Raw genomic sequence first — 11,438 nt, forward strand, 5'->3', positions numbered from 1 at the left:
ACACAACTGCATGCAACCTGTATTGATCTATGTATTTATTGTGGCAGGACCATCTTCCTGTCAGATGTCTTGTAACTGTTATAATTAAAAAATACATCAGCAACAGCATTGTTAACTGCACTTTATATACTTTTTATGTACATTAAGGGCACACCTGAATAATGAAGCTGATTCATCAGTTCTAGAAATGGCTGACAAGCAGCAACTTTGTTACATCAGCACCATTAACTCTAAGCCCTTGGGCAAGAAGTCCTGGCAGCTGTAAGAGGCAGGAGCACTCAGTTGTTTGCTGCTTCTCCCTTTCTTTCACAAAAGTATGCCCATACAAGACATCTGGCAAAGCTTCCCAACTGATCCAATATCTGAGCCCCAATGTCTGTAAGCAGACTTGTTCCTCAAAGCAGTAGGAGTTTGTGTTTATATTTGTGTGTGGGAATGAGAGCAGGTTGGATGGAAGAAAACCACGTGGGCATACTTAAAAACTGATGTTATCCAAGGTCCACTGGCTCAAAGCTTAATCTCACTAATTAGACAGACCAGCCAAAGTGACAGCTGTTGCCACCTGGCGTGAGTATGAATCAAGTGCACATGTGGAAGGCCAAAACCAAAACAGTAGAGTCAGTTGGGTCAGAAAGGAATGAAAATCTCCTGGGAGCTGTTTGTGCTGGAGTGTCAAGTGACTGGGAAGCAGAGGTGGTTCTACAACACTATGAGGTGATAGCTCTGTTCTTTTCAAGCAGACTGAAGGAATAAAAGCAACTTCATCCTGCTGGAGCATGGTAGGTGGAAGGGGGAGTAGTAAAGTACCAGTGCTTAGTCCTTTAGAGTGGACCAAAGAGAGGGTCTGGGTGGCAGCTGATAGATCCAGGCCTGTTATACAGAGCTTAGAAGCAAAAAGACTCAAGACTGGTTTAAAAAAAATCTAGTTTGGCAAGTTGTAAGGGCGAGAGGAGGATCCTCAGCACACCTGACCTTAGGAAAGACTAATTGTAAGAGCAGGCACAAACAGCAGGATTGCCTACCTCCCAGAGGATTGCCATTGGCTGATGGATATCATGTGATGTGAGGAAGGCTAGGAGAAACTTGCTGCTCTGCAACACAGCCGAGCTTCAGATGCAGGTACATGCAGGATAAGGTCATTAATTATATATGGAATGGTGAATAATGAGCGATGTGATAATTCTATTATATTCAGAACTTAATGAATAATAATGCAGCTTTTATTTATTCACTCAAGGGCTGTGCAACTTTTAGAGAATACCAGCACTTAGCTTTAGTCTTCAAATAGGAATAAGAAAGAAAATGCTAAGAAACCAGCAAAGATAAGTATAGGAGCATTTTTGTAGATGTGATTAAAATGGAAAACTACTTGTAAAACCAAAAACATAAGACTTTTGTGATAACTTGGGATTTGATAAACATTTTTTTTACCTTTCTTAATAAATATATAATAATATGATGCTTTGTTTTCAGAGTACTATATAAACTAATTAGACCTTGAAAAACACCTTGAAGTTCAAGCCTGGCCCAAAATTAATATTTTAGGAGACTTTCATGACCTATGAAAAAATTATTGGTCTCTGTGCAGTTCTTTCTTTACAGGTGTCCACATCATAAACCCCACCATTATAATTGTGCATTTGTACCTGTTTGGAAGCTTCAGCACAGGCTAAAAATGGAATCAGCAGGGAGATGGAACTACCATTTCATTTTTAAAAGTAGTCTGTCCAAGTCAGGACTGAGGCATGACAGGGAAGTTTGCATTGTACCTGTTCTCTGTATGAACAGTGAATTTCAGCACACAGCGTTATCAGGTTGGCACCACTCATGAGCATTTGATTTTTAGATGCATTTAATAAGTTATCTATGCATAACCATTTTTAAATTAATAAAAATAATAATTACAAAAATTCTTCTAATAAAAAACATTTAATTTGTGTGATATCAGAAGTGACACTTTATCATATGAAGAAGGGATGTACAATTATAATTTGTGGGGGAGTGTATGAGAAATAAGATCAGTTATTAGAGTAACACTAGCCATGGGAGTCAGTGGATTCTGATGCCTGCCACATGGCCCTGACCTGAATCTTGAGACTGGCATCAGGAAGTAAAGAAGAATCTTTTACCACCATATCTTTTATAATAATGTTTTGGTTCATAGCTTCTTCACAATCCAATTGCTTTCATAAAGCTGCTTCTCCTTAAATAGGAAAAATTGTACCTTTTTAAGAGCCAATTTCTGTGACCTGGGTATGGGTGAGGAACACCAAAAAATATTTCATATTGGAAGGCCATGTGATCATTTCTGGACCATGACATGATTACTCTGTGATTACGCTGCAATTTTGTTCTGATATGATCATTGGACTCTAAGCACATTCTCTTATCTCTTATTTATGTAATACATATAGAAACAATAATAAAAAGAATCTGTCAAGGAAATATATTCCAAGTAATGTTGTATCAGTGTTATCAAAATGGACTCTGACTCATTCTTAGTAGTTTATCTTTACGCTTTCACCTTTTAGGGAGCATTAGAAATAATTATAGTTAGCAAGCTGAACTCTTTCCCTTTAATAAAGCAATGCAATGCTTAGAATGAACATGAAACACAACTTTTTATAATTGTATTGAAAATTTGGATTATCCTATTACACTGGACACCTTTTCCATGGATACAATTATCCTAGAAGCTTGAATACTCTGGATTTTCAATTTTCAGTACTGTGAATTTTCTCTCAGGTAATTATTTCATACTTCAACCAAAAACCAACAAACAAACTCTCCACAGAAAAGTAAATATAGTTTTGCATGAAATGTTATTTCTCCCCTAAACTTAAGCTCTAAACATTTTTTTGACAAATTGCAATCTTTACAGTTGATTAAATACTTTTTACTTCAGTAACTATAATATACATTAATCTTGAAAAGTAACTTTAGTCTTTTTTTTTTTCATTTATATTTTGTCCTTTTTGCTTAGTTGCCTTCATTTTCAACCTACCAGGCTTCTCCAGACCTGTAAGGGCAATTCCATTCCACTTCCTGTTGAAAAGTTGTTCCATTTCAGCAGGGCAGGTGACCATGACCGTTTAGGGCTGATTTTTCTGAAAGTCAGCTCTATTTATATGCAGCTTTGTGCGTGCAATGCTGTGTGCTGACACTTTTGGCTCCATAGGGTAATTTACGCATATGAGTAAGATAAATGAGTTTCAGAATAAAACCCACAATAAATACTATGGGGTAGATTGTGCCTTGCCCTCATACAGTTGTATGGGGGTACTGGGGGCAATAAAGACTTCACCCATCTGTACGAGTCCCAGGTAAGTGTCAGCCACCGTACTTCATGTGAGTGCAGGGCTGCATCCTAGATACTTAGGATCAGCTAATGGGTGGAGATGGGCAGAGTAGGCAGAGCCATAGCTCTTGCCTTATCTCCCCAGGCCTCATCCAGTATACCTGACTGGCTACACCGAGGGAGTATATTGCACCCTTTGTAGGAGTGTAATAAACTACTCACTCCCTTCTTCTAGTGAGAGCTTGGGAGAAACAATACTTCCCAATGCCCTCCTTGGAGTGGCATGCTACCATAGAGTCCCTTATTGCAGACCATCAGGATAGGTGTGGCTGAATCTCAAACTGAAGGAGAGAATAATGAATCTATCCACTCCCAACTCAAATACCAGTGGAGCTCCAATCTTACAACTGGGCACACTCTGGATCTTGGGACAGACTAAGGTTGTCATGGCAAACATGAAATTCTGAGCTTATTTAGAACTATCATCATCTATGTGGACATGAAGACACTAAGAACTATGATTCTTGGGGACTCCAATGCAATGCAGAAATGGAAATGAAATACTAGGAAGAATTTCAGATAAGGGAATTCCACAGTCATGCCTCTGAAATCTCAATTAGACAACTGGAGAATACACAGGTGGAGTTGCAATGATTGGATGTGACATTATATATCTGAGTGTATTTGGCCTCCAAAGATTGCCACCTCATGAGATATTTGATTTAAAGCCCATTGAAATAATTGGGAAGATTCTCATTTATTTCATTGGGCTTTGTGTTGTACCATCTTCCCTGAATTGGCTTCAGATATTAAGATTATTAAAAACATATTAAAATATAAATTGAAATTAGGTTGAAATCACCAACCTTATTTTCATTTGACATGAATTCAAATTTGAATCCTGATCTACATAGTGCACTGTAGCTATATGTTTCAAATTTGACTATAGAATGGTCCCTTCTCTTTCATTATATATGCCCTACCTTTGTATGACATTTATAACATCCTTCAATCTAGGATGATTGTATAAATTATTCTTCTAATTTTTTTTCAGATGTCTTGCACTTCCCCAGTGATTAATGCACTATTTTCTTTCCCTATTGCACTTTTTTTTCTGTGTAAAATCTGAGTTTTTCACACACTGTAAGTGATTTGACAGCTTGTTTTGAAGAATTTTTGATTTTTGCAGTTTAATGAATGTGCTGAAATTTACATGCCTGTGTGGTCCAGCTTCCTCAACAGTTCCATCTTTTTCTGAATATTTACTGCTATGGTGCAGAAAAAGGCACACTGCAAGGCTTTTGCCTTTACAGTTAAAGGAACTAAATCACTTTTTAAAATTAGATTCTCTTTATTGCAAAAGGATTGTTCAGGGGTGATAAAGTAAAAGTGGAAATTGTGTTTGGTTTTGTTTAGCTTCCTGAAGACACCGCTAATACCAGAGGGGAAGAAACTGTTAATGTATCTACTGCAATTGGTACAGTGCATGGGCAAAAAGAGGAAATGAGTTGGCTATACTGAGTGATGTGGTTAAGACTGCACAGGCTGCTAGAGAAAAATAGGATGAGTTACTAGATCAGAATTTTCATTCAGTGAGCTATGAAAGCTGCTTTTCCCCCCTACTTCTACAAATAGTGTGACATAAATTGAGAATCATTCCCTTTTAATGCAAAAGAACCCCCGAAAACCCAACCAGTTGTTAGGTCGCTTTTGGTCAGTGTGGATCACCTGAAAAAAATAATTGTAGCCAGAGAGGTCTGAGTATACTCTTATGGAGCCAAATCAGGTTCTCCTTATGTGACACATCCACGCCTAGGGTAGCCACTTGAAAATGCCAAGGTCAGGGCAGGCTGTAAAAGGAGAGCAGATTCTCCCAGCACTGGTGGGTGACACTGAAGTCAGACTTCCCAACCAGCCACAAACAGTGCTTCTGATTCCCCACACTGGTTATCAAGAAGCCAAAATAAAAATATACACAGCCCCCTTTACTGCATTTCAGTTTCTGGCTCGTAATCAGCCACTAGGTCCAACAAAGAGATCAGTTATTTAAAACTCTTTGCTCTTTACCAAAACGGTTTCTCCTGACCCCAAAAGGTCAGTCATAGTACCAGATCAATATAAATTTGCATCTTACCCAAAATACCACACTGCCAGCCAATCCTTTAGTAACTAAAACTAAAGGTTTATTATAAAAAGAAAGAAACTATAACAGAAATGTTAAAGGATTAAATCAATCAGATACATACAAATAATTTGAAAGTCCATATATATCAGGTTTCTAGAAGAATTGTGGAGTTTACAGGCTAGTATAGTCCCTCTGGTGTACATCCAGTACCTGGATGGGTCTCAGTCCTTTGTTTCACAGCTTCAGTTCAGTTGTAGATGAGTTGATCCAGAGGTAGATGGTAGACTGAAGACAGACTAAAGACAAAATGGATGTCGTGCAGCTGCCTTTTATGTCCTTTGGCCTTTGCCATGCTGCTTGTGGAATTTTACAGGAATAAGATGGAGTCCAGAGTCACATGAGTGTGTCCTGGTGACTCATCAGGTATATCCCTGACTTCTCTCCATGGGCTCATTGTACCTGTGAATTGCCTTAATGGGCCATTAAGCAGGCTAATGCTGCAGCCATCTTGTCGCCCAGACCAGCACAATTTGAAATACAGATATATCAAACATATTCATAACTTCCATTACACATATAATACATGAACATAAACATTATCATCTTACTTAGCACATTATAGCCTTTCTAACAGTACCTGACATGGCATATCTCATGGATTATTATGATTTTGACACACTGATGTTAAATAATTAAGTAAATACCCTCCCTCCAATCCAGCCAGCTTGACACCTTACTTACACGAGTAGTTCCATTGAAATCAATGGGACTGCTTGGATGAATAAGGCAAACAGGATATGACCCAGAGCAGGCAACAGAAGGGAAGAGGACGAAAGACAAGGAGATATGGATCCAAACCATGAAGATAAATGTGGTAGATATAAATGTACAGAAGCAGCACAGAGGTACAAAAAGGAAATAAATAAAATGTGTCTTTTTAATGAAGTGTATTTGAAAGGGCCGATGTCATCAATGAAAGCCTGATTATGAATCAGTGAGGAGCTAGTGCACTGATTATACGAAGGCTTCGTTCTTTCATATCTCATGTGAAACACCTGCAAGTCAGTCCACAATTGAAACAAAATAGAGGAATCCTTTCTTATAGTTTTTTCCATATCACTTGCTATCCTTTCAGAATGAGTGTTATGCTGATGTTATCTGGAGCCCATTCTCTATCCCCATAAATGTCTGCTCTAATTCCTTTCATGGTTTTTAATTTAAAGTATTGAAACTGAACAATTGAAGTGCTGCATTAAGGGCCTGATTCAAACCCCACTGATGTACCTATTTTTACTCAAATTCAATGGCAAAACTACCATTATTACCAAATGGGAGGAGGATTGGAATCCAGCTGATTAAATTTAACCCCTTATTTTTCACACTATCACTAACAAAACTGCATTTTCAGAACACTATTTTCATCTACAGTTCAGGTGCATGTGGAGAATAGTGATCATAAGTGTCACCTGGTGATCCTCCCATCCTTGCAAGGGAATCTTGCTGTGAAGCAACATAGTAAACAGTAGGTTCATCCCGCCTCTCTTCCCCAACTGTAGTGGGAAAAGTGGGGATGTAATCAATTTTCTGTCTTTTATGTTATTAAAGGAAATTAATTATAAAGATATATGTTTAGTTTGTCTTATTGTAGGGCCATATTTTTTTCCTTCTCACTGCTATAATTGTGATCAACATTTTTGTTTCTAATCTAAGCAGCTAACTTTCCATTTACTTCCAATTCTCCTTCTTGGAACCCATCATGAACACTCTATTAACTCTTTTTAAGCAAAGGAGTTATTTTGACTCTGGTGTGTGTTTTCCCTAAATAAACATGCCTGGTTTGAATTAATTAATTTATTTAATATAACTATGGAAACTATACATTCTGCAGATGAAATACTGGATGGGCTGTCACTGTTAAAAGTTCATGTGAATTGAACAGAGAAGCATTTTGGCAATGTTTGTTTTTGATAAAGCTATGAACAGTCTAATTTACATAGTGATTTGCCCATGTTTACTTGCAATAATTTTTATTTTTAATGTTTATTTTTTATAATCATTATAACCTGAAGGGATGCAAAGATATTTTTAACATGCTGTCGCAAACTGATAGCAGTTCAAAGAGAATATGAAAATATAGCCACATGTTTCCTGAAATACTGCCCTCAGAGAATTTAGGAAGTGTTCTAGCATCCCTCCACAGAAGTGTATCTTCTCAGATTTTTGCATTATATGTTATTAACATATCATCTCTCTGATTTTTGTGCACAAACAACCTTTTATAACAATCCCAATATCCTTCAAGTTATTCCAAAATTTTGGCAAAACATTTTCTTTACCATTATCATCCAATAATGGCAGAAGGGGGATATTTCTAATGTAAAAAAGTGTGCAAAAATGGTGTAATATGACATTGGCATAATATTGGCTTGCATAGCAATGATCTCAATTGCCATACCCCACCTTTTAGGCAAACTCATACTCATAGGACTAGAGGGTGGGCATATTTACAACCTAAAAGAGCATTTTTAGACTGGAACATGGCCCTAGTGGCCTCCAATAAGTATCTGTAGTGTTCTTTGTGGGGGAAACGTGTCAATTATTTCTCCTCCCTAATAACATCACATGAAGGTGTCAGGCGGTCTTACTCCTTAATATTGCTCCCATGAACCCAATTCCTGTGAAAGGGGAGCCCTTTGTAGGTTACTAGGAGACCTCCATTGGTTAAAGAGGAAATACTCTTTTAGGACTGGAAGCTGGCTCTATAGCTGCTAAGAACAGAAAACTCATAGTGTTTCTCAGATGCAACAACCACAGAGATAAATTTGTGCTGTGTCATGCCTCAGACATGTTGTATATGTCACAATGCTAAACTTCAGAAGAACTACATTAGTTTTGGATATATTGTCAGCCTTGGTTGTTAACCTTGAAATTCCTTGCTTTTATCAGCTGGGATAACAACCTTATTAACATACACCAGAATGTATTTGGAAGATCATATTCTGCTACTCTCTGTCCTCATCAGACGGAAAAATGTTCTCTAAAATATTTGTCCTGCGGCAGTCTGATTAAAAAATATTGTCTTAATTACCTAGATTTTTAAGCATTTTTAAATAATCTCTATATTATTTTTAAATCAAGCAATACTCAAATGGCAGTGGCTCACTGGGGGGGGAACTATCTTTCTTTCTTTGATGTCAATTTGTTACGTTTCCCAGTTTCTCACTATTTCTACTTCTTTTTCTTGTCCTTTCTTTCTCCTGTTTCTTTTAAAAAAAAAAAAAAAAAAAAAAATTGTTTTGACTGGTGAAAAAATCACTTTCACTTTTTACTCCCCACTCCTTTTTTTTATTGGGGGGACAAAAAAAAATTTCTCACTGAAATAAGCCAAAATTACTTGAAATAGTTTGGAAAAGTTTGTTTGATTAAAAATAAATCATGGCAAATTTTGAATTAAACAAAATGTTCAGTGACAGAAGAGATTTTCAGCATATATACTTCCCTCCCCCCCCCCCCCCCCATGGTTCTACCTATTTAAAAATATACACTTACCCCATTGAGCACTTGACAATAACTAAACTCTATCACTGTGGCCCTGACTGTAAGATCCACCATAATATATAGAATCAGGGTCATAAATGCTGCCCCGTCAACTGACGGTGATGAATATGACTAAATTGGGGAAATTAGGAGGGGGGAATAGCGAGCATTGGATTGGATTTTATGACAATGTCTTTATATTTTCCTCTCTAGCTGGTTATGCTATTAGGAGACATCTACTGTTGTCATGTGCATGATATAAATGTAGTTTTAATATTATATATGAAGTTTCAAGTGCTTCAGAGTAGATATGCTACTCCATGATTCTAAATAAAAGAAAAAATTACCTAATCTGGAATTAGCCCCCTTATTCTCTCCATGGTCTACATTTAACCACTTGTTATAGAAAATGGAATTGCATATGTTTGGAAGATTGAATTCACATTCATGCTTGCTTTTTTTTTTTTTTTTTTTTTTTTTTAAATTAAATGTGATTTCTAAATTTTGTTTAAAAAACAAACAAAAAAAAATCTCACGCTTATTTCCATCTTCCATAGGACACAACAGGCACCATCAAACTGCACAGATTATATACTAGATATGACAAGATACATCATATTTTGTAAATTCAGCTCTTGATACTCCAAGCAAGTACACTACATCTTTGACTAAAAGACTCCACTGTGCTTTTCAATACACTGTTCAGAGCAGTGTTCAAGCAAGAACTCCACAGAAGGAGTATACTGATAGTTGATTGAGATATGAGTCATCTCAGATTGGGCCAGGTCAATGAGCCTACAGAAGGCAACATGTACATCTCACAGAATGGGACTATTTACGTTATGAAATGATTTGTAAATAAGAATGGTGACATTGATGCCATTTGTCCCTTTCAGTAGTAGTGCTTAATATCAGATTGTTCATTATGATAACCAGTATATCTCTGCATGCTCCTGCAAATCAACATGGTGGTGAGATCCTGTTGTCCAAGGGATTTCGTCATAGTCAGGTAATCAATGACCTGCTGTCAATATTGCCACAAGATGTTATAGTTTGACTGTTAGGCACTCTTTAACTTTCAACTCAGAAGAATCCAAAGACATGGTGACTGAATATATAGGGTGGAATCTCTGGTTGAAATTTTCATAACCAGCTGGGGTGCTTTCACTACACAACCTTCATTTATTTCAATGGCTAAATTCCATGGCCCTAACCAAAGTCCACTGAAGTCAGTCTTCTGTGGACGTCAACATGGCCTGGATTAGGCCCCTACTTGGCTTTGAAAATCTCAGCCACTAAATAGGAAAATATGCAGTCAATGTGTTCTTGTTCTGGGTGGCTTGTACAGTTTCCAAATCAACATGAAGACTGCATAGTGTATATTGATAGAGTCCCCTGATTTGAATGCCTATATTATTAGTTACAATGAATTATAGCAATTTTTAAATGAAATACATGCTCCCTGTGGTAGTGGGGTGTGTGTGTGTGATCTTGTGATAAGATATGGCCAAGTGGCTATGAGAGAGTCACCTATTTGTGATCTGGGAAATGGGCGGGCTCATGCCCACCCACTGCTAAAGGCCCCTCCCCCTGGAGGGAAGGAGTCACTGGACCTAGGACACAACTAATTGCATGGGATAAAGAATGAAAAAAGGAGTGGGCATGGGGGTCACAGGGTCAAACAACCAGAATGGGAACCAGAATGGGACACCAAGCAGAGAGGTATGTAAGCCTCAGATTGGTAAGAGCCCTGCTCCCGGCTAGCTGGGAAGGGATAACCTTAGGCTAATGAGACCACCTCGGGCTAATTAAGGGCCCGCCCAAGACCTATTAAAAGCCATTTTCCCAGTGAGAGTTTGGAAGCTGTGAGGGTGAGGAGCTGAAGGAAGCAGAGTGACAACCAGAAGCAGGAGCGGACTAGGAGGACAGAACCACGGTAGAGGGACACTGCCACTCCCAGGAGGGTGGCTACTAAAGCCCAGGAAGGGCAGTGTGGGGAAGCAGCCCAGGGAAAAGACTGTAACAGTTTAGACGCACCATCAGCAGGAGGCTGCTGCCATTAGGGTCCCTGGGCTTGTGTCTGAAGTAGAGGGTGGGCTCGGACACCCCCCATTGGCCGCAGCTGGGATGGCCAAAGCTCTCTCTCCCCAGAGAAGGGGTGAGGACCCCATGGGCCCCAGCCGGGGCTATAGGCTACGGCGAGGGCTGACTGCTGAGGAAAGCGCTGGACCCAGGGGCGCCGGGCAGACGCCCCATCAAGAGCCACACCACAGAGTGCGTGTGTGTGCGTGCGTGTGTGTGTGTGTTTTTTTCTTCTGCATTCTTAAATCGGTTTATTATTTAAACATATTTCTATAGTTTAAGATTAAGTTGCTGGGGAAAACACTTTATGCCGATGGGAGAGAGCTCTGGAATCAAGTCTGTTTCCTAATGAGATGGGGAGAAACGTACGCATCAGTGATAATGTTTCTGTGTTTC

The 11,438-nt window shown here is 38.6% G+C and overlaps 1 long non-coding RNA gene across 1 annotated transcript; it reads left to right on the forward strand.

The window, feature by feature from the left end:
* Nucleotides 1–663: 663 nt before the first annotated feature.
* On the forward strand, nucleotides 664–10,466 carry LOC137145670 (uncharacterized). The gene is made up of 2 exons (XR_010917714.1): nucleotides 664–779; nucleotides 9,518–10,466. It is a non-coding gene; the product is annotated as an uncharacterized lncRNA (long non-coding RNA).
* Nucleotides 10,467–11,438: the final 972 nt, after the last annotated feature.

Source organism: Emydura macquarii, unplaced genomic scaffold, assembly GCF_026122565.2.
Source record: "Emydura macquarii macquarii isolate MOO-44397 ecotype Brisbane River unplaced genomic scaffold, CSIRO-AGI_Emac_v2 contig_3603, whole genome shotgun sequence".
Classification (NCBI taxonomy): Eukaryota; Metazoa; Chordata; order Testudines; family Chelidae; genus Emydura; species Emydura macquarii.